This window comes from Hypanus sabinus, chromosome 3 (genome assembly GCF_030144855.1).
Source record: "Hypanus sabinus isolate sHypSab1 chromosome 3, sHypSab1.hap1, whole genome shotgun sequence".
Lineage (NCBI taxonomy): Eukaryota > Metazoa > Chordata > Chondrichthyes > Myliobatiformes > Dasyatidae > Hypanus > Hypanus sabinus.
In genome coordinates this window covers 158,321,516-158,334,308 of record NC_082708.1, presented here as the reverse complement: position 1 = coordinate 158,334,308, position 12,793 = coordinate 158,321,516, and the positions used below count along the sequence as shown (strand labels likewise).

At 41.9% G+C, this 12,793-nt stretch overlaps 1 protein-coding gene across 2 annotated transcripts in view; it reads left to right on the top strand.

The window, feature by feature from the left end:
* The window catches only part of stpg2 (sperm-tail PG-rich repeat containing 2), a 591,496-nt gene that overhangs the window by 278,518 nt on the left and 300,185 nt on the right, over positions 1-12,793 (top strand). The gene's annotated exons all lie outside the window — the stretch shown is intronic.

Sequence of the window (12,793 nt, the reverse complement as noted above, 5' to 3'; positions counted from 1 at the left end):
GCCGTCTGGGAGGCAGGCTCCCCTCTCTGCGTCAGTTTTCAGTTATTTTCTGAGGAGATGAGAAAAGTGTTTGATCAATCCAAATATGGAAGAGAGGCTGCGTGTGAAATGCAATTGCACCAGGGTGGCAGGTCTGTGTCAGTTTACTGCATCGAGTTCCATCTAGCCACCTCCAGCGGCTGGAACTCGGAGGCACTGTATTGACACCTTCTGAATGGCCTCTCTGAAGACGTCAAAGATGAACTGGTCACCTCCCTCCTCTGAAGCCCTAGTGGATTTGGCTATCTGTATTGATGTTTGCTTTCAGCAGTGCCGCAGAGGATTCCTAGGGGCACTGGGTGAGTTCCAAATTCCTCGTCAGTCTACATAGCCTGCTGTTTGCCCTATCTACAGTTCCTGTTCCAGAGCCTGAAGCTGTGAAGGTTGACCGTACCCACTTGACACCCACTGAAAGACAAAGGAGAATCAGCACCCATCCCTGTCTGCACTGTGGCCAATCATACCCACTTCATCTCCACCTGCCCAATAAAAGCCAAGCATCTTCCAGTAGGACAAAGAGTACTGGTGAGTGTGACCCTTGTCCATCTCTCCTCGACACTATTCTGGCTCATGCCTGCTTCTATGAAGTGGGGCATCCAACGGTGAGCAGTCTCCATCTTGGTCGATTCTGGTGCGGAGGGGCTTTTTATCAATTCTGGCCTAGCTTCCCAGTGGGGATTACTCATGTCTGCTCTCTAGTCATTATTGATGATCAATGCCTTGAATGGTCACCCATGGCACGTCCCTGGTGAGTCTTGGTTTATCTGGCAACCATGATGAATAGTTAACCCTTTATATTATTGACTGTCCTCGAGCTCCCATTGTCCTGGGTCACCTCTGGTTAGTTAATCCCAGAAAAGCTTTATTTTGATATGACCAAAACTCAAGTAAACTGGACTAGTTCTGCTGGGCACCAGGGTTAGTATTGATAAGTTGAGCAGAAGGGTCTGTTTCCATCCTGTATTACTCAATAACCATATAACAATTACAGCATGGAACCAGGTCATCTCGGTCTTTCTAGTCCGTGCTGAACACTTCCTCTCACCTAGTCCCACTGACCTGCACTCAGCCCATAACCCTCCATTCCTTTCCTGTCCATATACCTATCCAATTTTACTTTAAATGACAATATTGAGCCTGCCTCTACCACTTCTACTGGAAGCTCATTCCACACAGCTACTATTCTGAGTAAAGAAATTTCCCCTTGTGTTACCTTTAATCTTTTGCCCCCTAACTCTCAACTCATGTCCTCTTGTTTGAATCTCTCTGACTCTCAATGGAAAAAAGCCTATCCACGTCAACTCTATCTATACCCTCATAATTTTAAATACCTTTATCAAGTCCCCCCTCAACCTTCTATGCTCCAAAGAATAAAGACCTAACTTGTTCAGTCTTTCCCTGTAACTTAGGTGCTGAAACCCAGCTAACATTCTAGTAAATCTTCTCTGTACTCTCTCTATTTTTTTGACATCTTTCCTATAATTCGGTGACCAGAACTGTACACAATACTCCAAATTCGGCCTTACCAATGCCCTGTACAATTTTAACATTACATCTCAACACCTATACTCAATGTTCTGATTTATAAAGGCCAGCATACCAAAAGCTTTCTTCACCACCCTATCCACATGAGATTCCACCTTCAGGGAACTATGCACCATTATTCCTAGATCACTCTGTTCTACTGCATTCTTCAATGCCCTACCGTTTACCATGTATGTCCTATTTGGATTATTACTACCAAAATGTAGCACCTCATATTTATCAGTATTAAACTCCATCTACCATCGTAAAGCCCACTCTTCTAACTGGCCTAAATCTCTCTGCAAGCTTTGTAAACCTACTTTATTATCCACAGCACCACCTTTCTTAGTATCATTTGCATACTTACTAATCCAATTTACCACCCCTTCATCCAGATCATTAATGTATATGACAAACAACATTGGACCCAGTACAGATCCCTGAGGCACACCGCTAGTCACCGGCCTCCAACCTGACAAACAGTTATCCACCACTACTCTCTGGCATCTCCCATCCAGCCACTGTTGAATCCATTTTACTACTTCAATATTAATACCTAACGATTGAACCTTCCTAACTAACCTTCTGTGTGGAACCTTGTCAAAGGCCTTACTGAAGACCATATAGACAGCATCCACTGCTTTACCTTTGTCAACTTTCCTCATAATTGCTTCAAAAAAATTCAGTAAGATTTGTCAAACATGACCTTCCACACACAAGTCCGTGCTAACTGTTCCTAATCAGACCCTGTCTATCCAGATAATTATAAATACCAATTCTAAGAATACTTTCCATTAATTTACCCACTACTGACGTCAAACTGACAGGCCTATAATTGCTAGGTTTACTCTTAGAACCCTTTTTAAACAATGGAACTACATGAACAATACGCCAATCCAGTGGCACCATCCATCCCCATTTCTAATGACATTTGAAATATTTCTGTCAGAGCCTGTGCTATTTCTACATTAACTTCCCTCAAGGGCCTAGGGAATATCCTGTCACATTCTGGAACTTTATCCACTTTTATGTTCCTTAAAAGTGCCAGTACTTCCTCCTCCTTAAGCATCATAGTTTCCATAGCTTCCCTACTTGTTTCCCTTATCTTACACAATTCAATATCCTTCTCCTTAGTGAATACCAAAGAAAAGAAATTGTTCAATATCTCCCCCATCTCTTTTGGCTCCACACGTAGCTGTCCACTGTGATTCTCTAAGGGACTAATTTTATCCCTCACTATCCTCTTGCTATTAATATAACTGTAGAAACACTTTGGATTTATTTTCACCTTACTTGCCAAAGCAACCTCGTATCTTCTTCAGATTCAGATTAAGTTTATTGTCATTTAGAAACCACAAATGCAATGCAGTTAAAAAATGAGACAACGTTCCTCCAGAATGATTTCACAAAAGCATATGAGAAAACAGACTACACCAGAAAAACCATATAACCTTTGGCTATCCCCAACCCAGAGTCTGGAGAGGCTGCTGCGTATTAATATCGCGCTACTGTCTTAGCGCGTTCCCCGGAAAGGAGCTCCAAATCCACCAGACAAACAAGACCAAAAACTAAAGCTACAAGACCTACACAAAACCACATTGTTACAACATATAGTTACAACAGTGCAAACAATAGCATAATTGATTAAAAAAAAACAGACCATGGGCACAGTAAAAATAGTCCAATGATGTTAAAGGACTATAAGTTCAAAAGAAATCACCATACAGTTTTCTAATTTCTTTAAGATTCTTTTTACATTCTTTACATTCCCCAAGCACCTCACCTACTCCATGCTGCCTATATTTTTTGGAGATCTCTCTCTTTTTCCGAGCCAGGTTTCCAATATCCCTTGAAAACCATGGCTCGCTCAAAATTTAACCTTTCCTTTAAAACTAACATAACTCTGATTCAAAATCCAATTTCACTAAAAATCCCTGTGATGCATCAAAGACACTCAATCTGTCAAACGTACTTAGTCTGTAATTTTCACATGCCCCTGGGATGTAACATACTGAGGGAGAAATTCTTTCCTGTCTATCGTAATTGGCAGCTCTTCATTCAGAGAGTATGCCCTATGCTTGTTGGCTGTGTAGTTCAAAAGAAGCAGACTCAACACGTGTGTTGAAAAGGTTCATTCAAGACTGGAAAGGATGCCTGATGTGGATTATGGAAGACTTAGACCGTTCGTGTACAATGGTATTTTTCTTTAACTGAGTTCAGGGTTGATTTCAGTGCTGGTTGTACTAATTTTGTCCCACAAAGAAAGTTGATTTTTAGGATGAATGTCCTGCACTCCAACAAAAGAAGCATGATCACTGTAATGAACCCACAGCTAGATTATTGTGAGATGACAAAAAAGATGGAGCTGGCTTGCTTTATCTTCCTTTACAAATCAAAGATGCTATCAAAAGCTCAGAAGGTATTTTTTTGGTGTATTTTCTTCCTCATAGTTAGAAAGGTTTAGAGGGATTTGGGCTAAGCACAGGCACAATGGATTAGTTTAGATGGGCATTTTAGTTGAAGTAGATTTCTGTCTCCGACACCTTTTTTTGGATACAAAGTTCCAGGCCACCAGCAGTCTTTAAAGAAAAGTTTTCTTTTCCCCCTCAACTTTCCCTGTTGTCTGTTTCCTTGAACCCATGCTCTCTTGTTGACCTCTCAGCCAAAAAGGAATGTTCCCTTCCTATTTACCGAAAAGTCATAGGATAATGATGATTTACAAGAATGGCAACTGACGGAGCACTAGGCTTGAGTCAGCTGGGAGGCCCATGTCTCCAATCTCAATTTGTGTAACTCAGCACCATGTCAAGGAATGTAGGGGTTAGTATTCTGCATCAACCCTGTGATAGCACCCTACTGCAGGTCCCTCAGTGATAGCACCCTACTGCAGGTGTCTCAGTGATGATGCAGTTCAGCAACATCTTCACTAGTTATGGATGGGCAATACATTTTGGTCCTGACTTTGATGATGCATTAAAAAAAAATGACTATTTATATGTTTGCTTTTAAGATTCAAGATTGCTTATCATCATTAAAGGAGGAAAAAAGATTGTTACTCCTGATCTGATGCAACATAAAAAACACAATAAATATAAAAACAATCCTATAAACATAATGTTCAAGTAACTTGCATACATAAACTGATTTTTATTGTAGGATTATACTGTATGTTAAAGGCTACCATGTTAATCCAAATGACATTTCATTTCTGACCTAGGTTGATAAATTATTAGCCATTTTGAGAAGATAATTCATGTTTAGAATCATGGAGTATAATGTAGGTGTCTTTACTGTCCAGGTGCTGCAGAGCTGAGTGTTGGTCTTGGAAGATGGCACAATTAAACAATTAGTAATTAAACACATAACAAAATTGATTACTTCTGCATGCACATGGTTCATATCCTTCCATTCTCTGCAAATTCATATGTCTAGCTAAGTCTTGTAAACATCTTTATCCTCACTATCTACCTTGTTATAGCTTTACAACTTATTATCTGCCTGTACTGCACTTTTTTTCTGTAACTATTGTTTTATTCTGCATTCTGTTATTGTTTTTCCTTGTGCTTCCTCAATGCACTGTTGTAATGAAATTATCTGTATGGCTAACAGGCAAAACAAGTTCTTCACTGTACCTTGTGGTGATGTATAATAATAAACCAATTCTATTTCCAAAAACAAAAATCATATGCAAGGCCTGGCAGGCAGTACGTTCCAGGAGCCCATCACTCCCTGTGGGAGGGAAAAACTTGTCTGGATATCTCCCTTTAATGTACTCCCTCTCACTTAAATCCGTGTCCACTGGTATTAGACAGTATGTGTCAGCTGTGACTCAGTAAGTTCAAGAACCGCTTCTGTGTAGTGCTGATGGACTTGTCAATAAGACAATCATATGTTACTGCTTCCAGAGAAATTCTCCAATATCCTGGACTGTACGGATCCCTCAAAGAATAACTGGTGCAGCAGATTACCATATTCTTGTTTGTGGGTGCTTGCTGTGCATATAGACAGGAGACACCATTTCCAATTTTGCAATTACAGTCGGGCCTCCTTATCCGCGGATTCTGCATGCGCAGATTCAACCAACCGTGGATTGGGAAAACCCGGAAGTTCTCTCTCTAGCACTTCCCTAACTTGACTTCTCTAACTTCCGTTAATGCCCCTCCTCCCCTTCTTACCCCATCCCTGACATATTTAGTTGTTTTTTCTCTCTCTGTCTCTGCCAATCACTCTGCCTGTTCTCCATTTCCCTCTGGTGCTCGCCCCCCCTTTCTTTCTCCCTCGGCCTCCCGTCCCATGATCCTTTCCCTTCTCCAGCTCTGTATCCCTTTTGCCAATCACCTTTCCAGCTCTTAGCTTCATCCCACCCCGTCCGGTCTTCTATCATTTCACATTTCCCCCTCCCCCCTACTACTTTCAAATCTCTTAGCATCTTTCCATTCAGTTAGTCCTGACGAAGGGTCTCGGCCCGAAACATCAACAGTGCTTCTCCCTATAGATGCTGCCTGGCCTGCTGTGTTTCACCAGCATTTTGTGTGTGTTGTTGTTTGAATTTCCAGCATCTGCAGATTTCCTTGTGTTTGCTCTCCTGCACTCGTTGTTTGAGCATGTACAGACTATTTTTTCTTGTCATTATTCCCTAAACAATACAGTATAACAACTATTTACATAGCATTTACATTGTATTAGCTATTATTAGTAATCTGGAAATGACTTAAAAGTACAAGCAGTCCCCGGGTTATGAAAGAATTCTGTTCCTCAGTCCGTCTTTAAGTCAGATTTGAAGTCGGAACAGGTACATCCGGTGTTATTTAGTGTCAGTTAGTCAAATGTTTTTCTTAATATGTAGTTCATATTTTACCATTCTATGCATATAAAACACTTAAGAAACACACATATTTCAATAATTTAACCACTGCGTTGCTTAGTAATAATTGTAGCTTTCATCGGGGCAGGGCCTTTCACATGCTCCATTAAAATTGTTCCGATGGTTGACCGACTGTAGCCTAATGTTTTTCCAATGACCGATGGTGTTTCACCTCTTTCCAATTGTTTTATTACTTCCACCTTATTTTCAATCATGATCGTGATTATTTTTATGAATAGAAACTCTGCAGATTCAGAGCTGCACCGCCGGGTCCTAATGTGCACTGCACTGAGACATGTTAAATAAAGTCCACACAAAGTACACTGCAGATGCTGTGGTCAAATCAAGACGTACAAACAAGCTGGATGAACTCAGCAGGTCGGGTAGCATCCATTGAAAGGAGCAGTCAATGTTTCAGGCCGAGACCCTTCATCAGGACTGACGTTGACTGCTCCTTTCAATGGATGCTGCCCAACCTGCTGAGTTCATCCAGCTTGTTTGTACATCTTAAATAAAGTCCGGGGTTCCGCTGGGTCTTAAAAACCATGGTACTGAGACAGGTTAAATAAGGGAGTTGAACATCCGCGTTTTTTGGTATCCGTGGGGGGGGGGGGGTGTCTCAGAACCAATCCCCTTCGAATAAGGAGGGCCGACTGTATAACTGCATCATGCAGTCATAAGGCATAGAATCATATGGCATGGAACAACTTGGCTCAACCTGTGCATGCTGATCATAAGAAGTAGGAGCAAGAGTAGGCCATCCAGCCCATCGAGCTTGCCCTGCCATTCAGTAAGATCATGACTGATCTGTCCGTAAACTCAACTCCATCTACTTGCCTTTCCCCCATAACCTTTAATTCCCTTACTATGTAAAAACCTATCTAACTGTTTCTTAAGTATGTTTAATGAGGAAGCCGCAACTGCTTTCCTGGGCAGTGAATTCTATAGATTCACCACTCTCCGGGGAAAAACATTTTCTCCTCATCTCCATCCTAAATCTTCTCCCCTGAATCTAGAGGCAATGTCCCCTAGTTCTAGTCTTATCTATCCCTTTCAAAATTTGACATGTTTCTATAAGATCCCCTCTCATTCTTCTGAACTCGAGGGTATAGAACCAGGCAACTCAATATTTCCTCATAGGTTAACCCCTTCATCCCTGGAATCAACCTGGTGAATCTCCTCTGCACTGCCTCCGAAGCCAGTATGTCCTTCCTCAAGTTTGGAGGCCAGAACTGCACACAGTATTCCAGGTGCAGCCTCACCAGTACCATGTATAGTTGCAACGTGACCTCCCTGCTCTTGAATTCAATCCCTCTAGCAATGAAGGCCAACATTCCATTTGCCTTCTTAATAACCTGTTGCACCTGCAAGCCAATTCTTTGCTATTCATGAACAAGCACTTCCAAGTCCCACTGCACAACAGCATACTGCAGTCTTTCACCATTTAAATAATAATCTGCTCTTCTATTATTCCTTTCAAAGTGGATGATCTTGCATTTACCAACATTGTATTCCATCTACCAGACCTTGGCCCACTCACTTAACCTCTGTAGACTCTCTACTTCCTCTGCACAATTTGCTTTTCCACTCAGTTTAATGTCATTAGCAAATTTTGCAACACCACACTCAGTCCCCTCTTCCAGATCATCAAAGTAAATGGTAAACAGCTGCGGACCCAGCACCGATCCCTGCGGCACCCCACTGTCAACTGGAGAAACACTCATTTATACCAGCTCGCTGCCTTCTATTGGTAACCAATCCACTATCCATGCCAATAACCTCCTCCGACTCAATGCATCCGTATCTTATTTATAAGTCTTGTTACGTACACACAACCCTGTAGAAGTATCAGCAGCAATGGAGCACACCTGGAGTCTGGTCTTGATGTTAACACCACTATTTATTTTAGTAACTACTTAATATTGTAACTTAAACCAGATAAATCTAAAGTTAGCAGTGTTATGCATATATATGTGTGTAAGTATAATTCCCAAACTCCTTCAAGCCCAGGTGGCGAGGTTTAAAATCTTACGATGGTAATGTAACAAAGTTCAGTTCAATGCATGGAGTTGTTATCGTTGGTATGAGAGAGATATTTGTAATCCAAAGGCAAAATCCACGATAGGAGAAAAACAGTTCAATAAGAGCTGTTGGTCTTCTGTCATTAGCTCTGAATCCACACACAAAGTATCACCGACAGCGATCTTCACAGAATATCCTTCTTCACATGTGGTTACCACAATACCACGGCCAAATTCAGCTCGGGTCATCCGAAAGTGGTGGCCATAGGATACTCAAACAGAATCCATGTATGGATTATCACCAACAGTAGCTTATCACAAAGGGGACCATTATTGAGGGAAGACTACCACCCAGGCAAGGGTAGACGCACCGGTAGATTCCACAAGGTTATCCCAAACACACAACGCGATAGCCACTTATCCAGTTCCACGACATATGAAGTAACTCCAACAGTGATTTGCCACAGGGGTGCCTTCTTCAGTGAACTACCACACCCAGACATGGGTAAACACACACGTAGTATTCCAAGGTTTTCCCTCACCAGAGAACCCGCACCTGTGGATTAACTATGTGACAACCCCACTTTCATATTTGAATGGAATCAAACTCACCCTTATGGGCTACTTGGAGAGAGTCCAAATAGTGATCTCTTTGTCACTAAGTTTCTTCTGTTTCAAACCTTACTCTCCCCTCTTCTTTGAAAACTTCTTCTAGTTGTAGCATTTGTGAGAGTCATTTATCAATACTTTGGATTGATCCCTGGGAGAAAGACTAGGTACTTTCAGCTTATCTATCTAAATCATGATCTTGTGTACCTCTATCAGGTCACTTACATTCTCCTACATTCCAGGGAAGAAGGTCCTAGTCTGTGCAAGCTCTCCTTGTAACTTAGGCTCCCAAGTGCAGGAAATATCCTTCATAAATCTTTTCTGCATTTTTCAGTGACATCTTTCCTACAACAGAATGACTAAAACACTACATAATTCTTCAAGTGCTTAGGAGAAGAACAGCTTTTGTAGTACACACACAAAATGGTGGAGGAACTCAACAGGTCTGGCAGCATCAATGGAAATTAATAAATAGTTGATTTCAGGCTAGGACCTTTCATGAGTACTTTGTTTTTTTACAGAAAGCTTTAGGGTGACCTGAGCCTGGGGGAGGTCCCTGCAAGGTCATGTTTGTTCAGCTCTTCCTTTACTTCTGTGGAGTATTTTGGCATTGATATTGTTACCATAATGTTTCCAGTATTTTCACCAGTTCTGCAATTTCCACAATACTTATCCTGCACCATTGGAAGCCTCCCATCCGGACACATCATGACTTGGTATTGCAATTGCTCTGCCTGTGATGGCAAGGAACTGCAAAGTCGTGAACACAGCTCAGCACATCACAGCTACCAGCCTCCTCCCTGTGGAATCTGCCTACAATTCTCGCATCCTCGGTAAAGAAGCTAGCACAATCAAAGACACTTCCCACCCGGGATTTCTCTCTTCTCCCCTCTCCCACCGGTCAGAAGCTACAAAAGCCTGAAAGCACTGGGTCTAGGACAGCCTCTAACTACTCGTATAAGATTATTGAATGGTTCCCTAGTATGATAAGAATCTACATGGTTTTGAACCTGCACCTTTTCATCTACCTGCACTGCACTGTTTCTGATAATGTAATACTTTACTCTGCATTGTTATTGTTTTCCCTTCTACTATTTCTATGCACTGTTATGATGAAATGACCTGTATGTGAGAGGTTTCTCACTGTACCTTAGTACATGTGAATAGGCCAATTTAGCGATTTGCTAATGGATTAATTCAATTATTTCACCATCTCAAAGTCATAAGTCTGGAAATAAGCTATGTTTATGTAACCTGTTAACAGGTTTATATTATTTTACCCTATTGAGATATAGGACTAAAGGTGAGATGGGTAATGTTGATTTAAAGAAAGAAGGGGGCTGAATGATTCAGCGACAGAATAGATTTGTGGATATGGAAGAATCAATGGCAGAACAGATGTGAGATAATATTTTAACAGACAATTAATGGCTGCAATTGACTTGTGGTTGATCTATTGTACTCCTGTGCGAAAGCTGATCTATGAGCAAAAAGTACACTGCAAAGAGGTAATGGTGCACTATGCCCTTCAAAACTCTGGAGGATGTGGTGTTATAGCTATGGTTTGTGCCTTCATTAAACCATGATACTCACTGCTAATGCACTTTTTATGGAAATAAAGTTATAACTCACTACTAAGTGTCTTAATGCTGCACAGTGGGAAAAGTTGTTGGTCATCATAATATTGATAAATGTGACTGGAAGGAAACTGCGTTGATTATCAAGTCCATTATGGAATGATCGAAATGCGATCTAACTGCAACAGTAAATACAGTGTACTGTACATAGTTACATAACCTCCGTCCTGAGCAAGGTTGACACTTTACAAAACCCAACTTAATGACAGCTTCTTAATTCCTGCAGTGGAAAGATAGAACAATAAGCACCACAATGAAGAGCCTGTCAGTCTTGCAGTTACTGATATTGGGGTCTTGGGCTTCAGGAAGACTGATGGTTTGTGGGGCATTTGGAGGGGAGCTGTTCCTTATCCTAGGAGTGTTGGTAATGTTGGCAGAGCCATAATTGTTACCCACCTTTGCTAACCATACAACTCAATATGGTAGGAAATTCTACTGAACATCTCCATTGAAGTCTGATGCAGTAATTGGAATTTAGAAGGTTAAGGGGTGCAATTGGTTTTCTGGATATTAAGAGGAACTGAGGCATTATATAGAGAAATAATCTCTACAGACAGGAGAGTCTAAAAGTTGCCAAATACTGTAAGTAAAATTAATTCACACGGAGATTTTGGAAGTTTGGAACTGTTTTCTATGAACAATAAAATATGCTTGTTCAATTGATGATTTTGTATTTGAGGTTAAGATAACCAAAAATTGTGAGGCTTTGAGCAAAAGATGGTGGTGTGTGAGACCATGTCACAGGCTGTATTAAGCTAAGGATTGACTTTAAATATTGCTGTTGAGTTGTAGAGAAGACAGAAAAAATTGCAGAAAAGTAAAATTTACTTCCTATTACTTCCATAAATAATCTAAAGGAAGGCCAGAGAGCCAGGATTGTCCCTAGGAGTAGCCAGGAGAAAAGCTGGAGGCCAAGGAGAGGGAAGACCAGGTGATGTTACAAACCTTATCCCCCGTTGAAGTGGGCATCGGGTTACTAAAGTTGTGGAAGGGGATCTGAGGATCCAACCAGAGGGTGGTTGGAATCTGGGACATACTGTTCTGCCCAAGGGGGTGGTGGATGTAGTTAGTCCTGCAACATTTAAGAAGCATCTGGAAGATGTGTTTGATGGTGTATCCAGAGATACCAACCACGTGACAGATGCACTGCCACCGGGCTGGTCGGAGGACACACCACACGCCAATCAATATTTGGTCCCTCCCAACTAATCAATGCACACCTAAATTTTTGGTCACCTTAATTAGATTATCTCGCCCAGCCCCATGATTTAAAAGGTGAGGCATGTGCCTGGCTCACTCTCTCTTACAGACCACCTCATTGAAGGTAAGTGCATTGATTTATGTTTGGGAAGGTCTATCGTTTGTCCTGGTAAGGGAGCCGCAGCTATCCAAGGTCAAGGGGGGTAGCTGTCGTAGTGCTTTTCCCTTGTTCTTTGTATGTGTAGCTGTACCCTGTCCCCACACCGCTTCCTGTGTATTGTACAGCCGACCCGACCTTCCCCACACGTGTTAACCCTAAGCATTTTTTGTTCGAATATCGCAGTTGCTTGTATTGACCTGACTTCCCCTTGTAAATAAATTCCTTATTATTAAAACTGTGTGTGTCCAGGCCTCTACTGTTGGGACTCAAAGAACCAGTTATTTTCCATCACAACAGATGGTTCCTCTTGTCCTCACTTACCACCCCACCAGCCTCTGTGTGCAGCATATAGTTCTCCGAAACTTCTGCCACCTCCAACTGAACGAAGGAGATGTCTCCTCCACCATCAACTCTGCCCTCAACCACAGCTCTTCCATTTCACACACATCTGCTCTCACTCCATCCTTCCGCCATGCTACCAGGGATAGGGTTCATCTTGTCCTCACCCACCACCCCACCAGCCTCCGCGTCCAGCACATAATTCACTAAAACTTCCGTCATTTCCAACTGGACCCCACCAAACACTTCTTTCCCTTGCCCCCACCCCCACCAAATTTCTGCTTTCCACAGGGATCACTCAATATGCAACTCCCTTATCCATTCATCCCTCCCCACTGGTCTCCCTCCTAGCACTTATCCTTGCAAGCAGAAAAAGTGCTACGCCTCCCCCTACATCCCC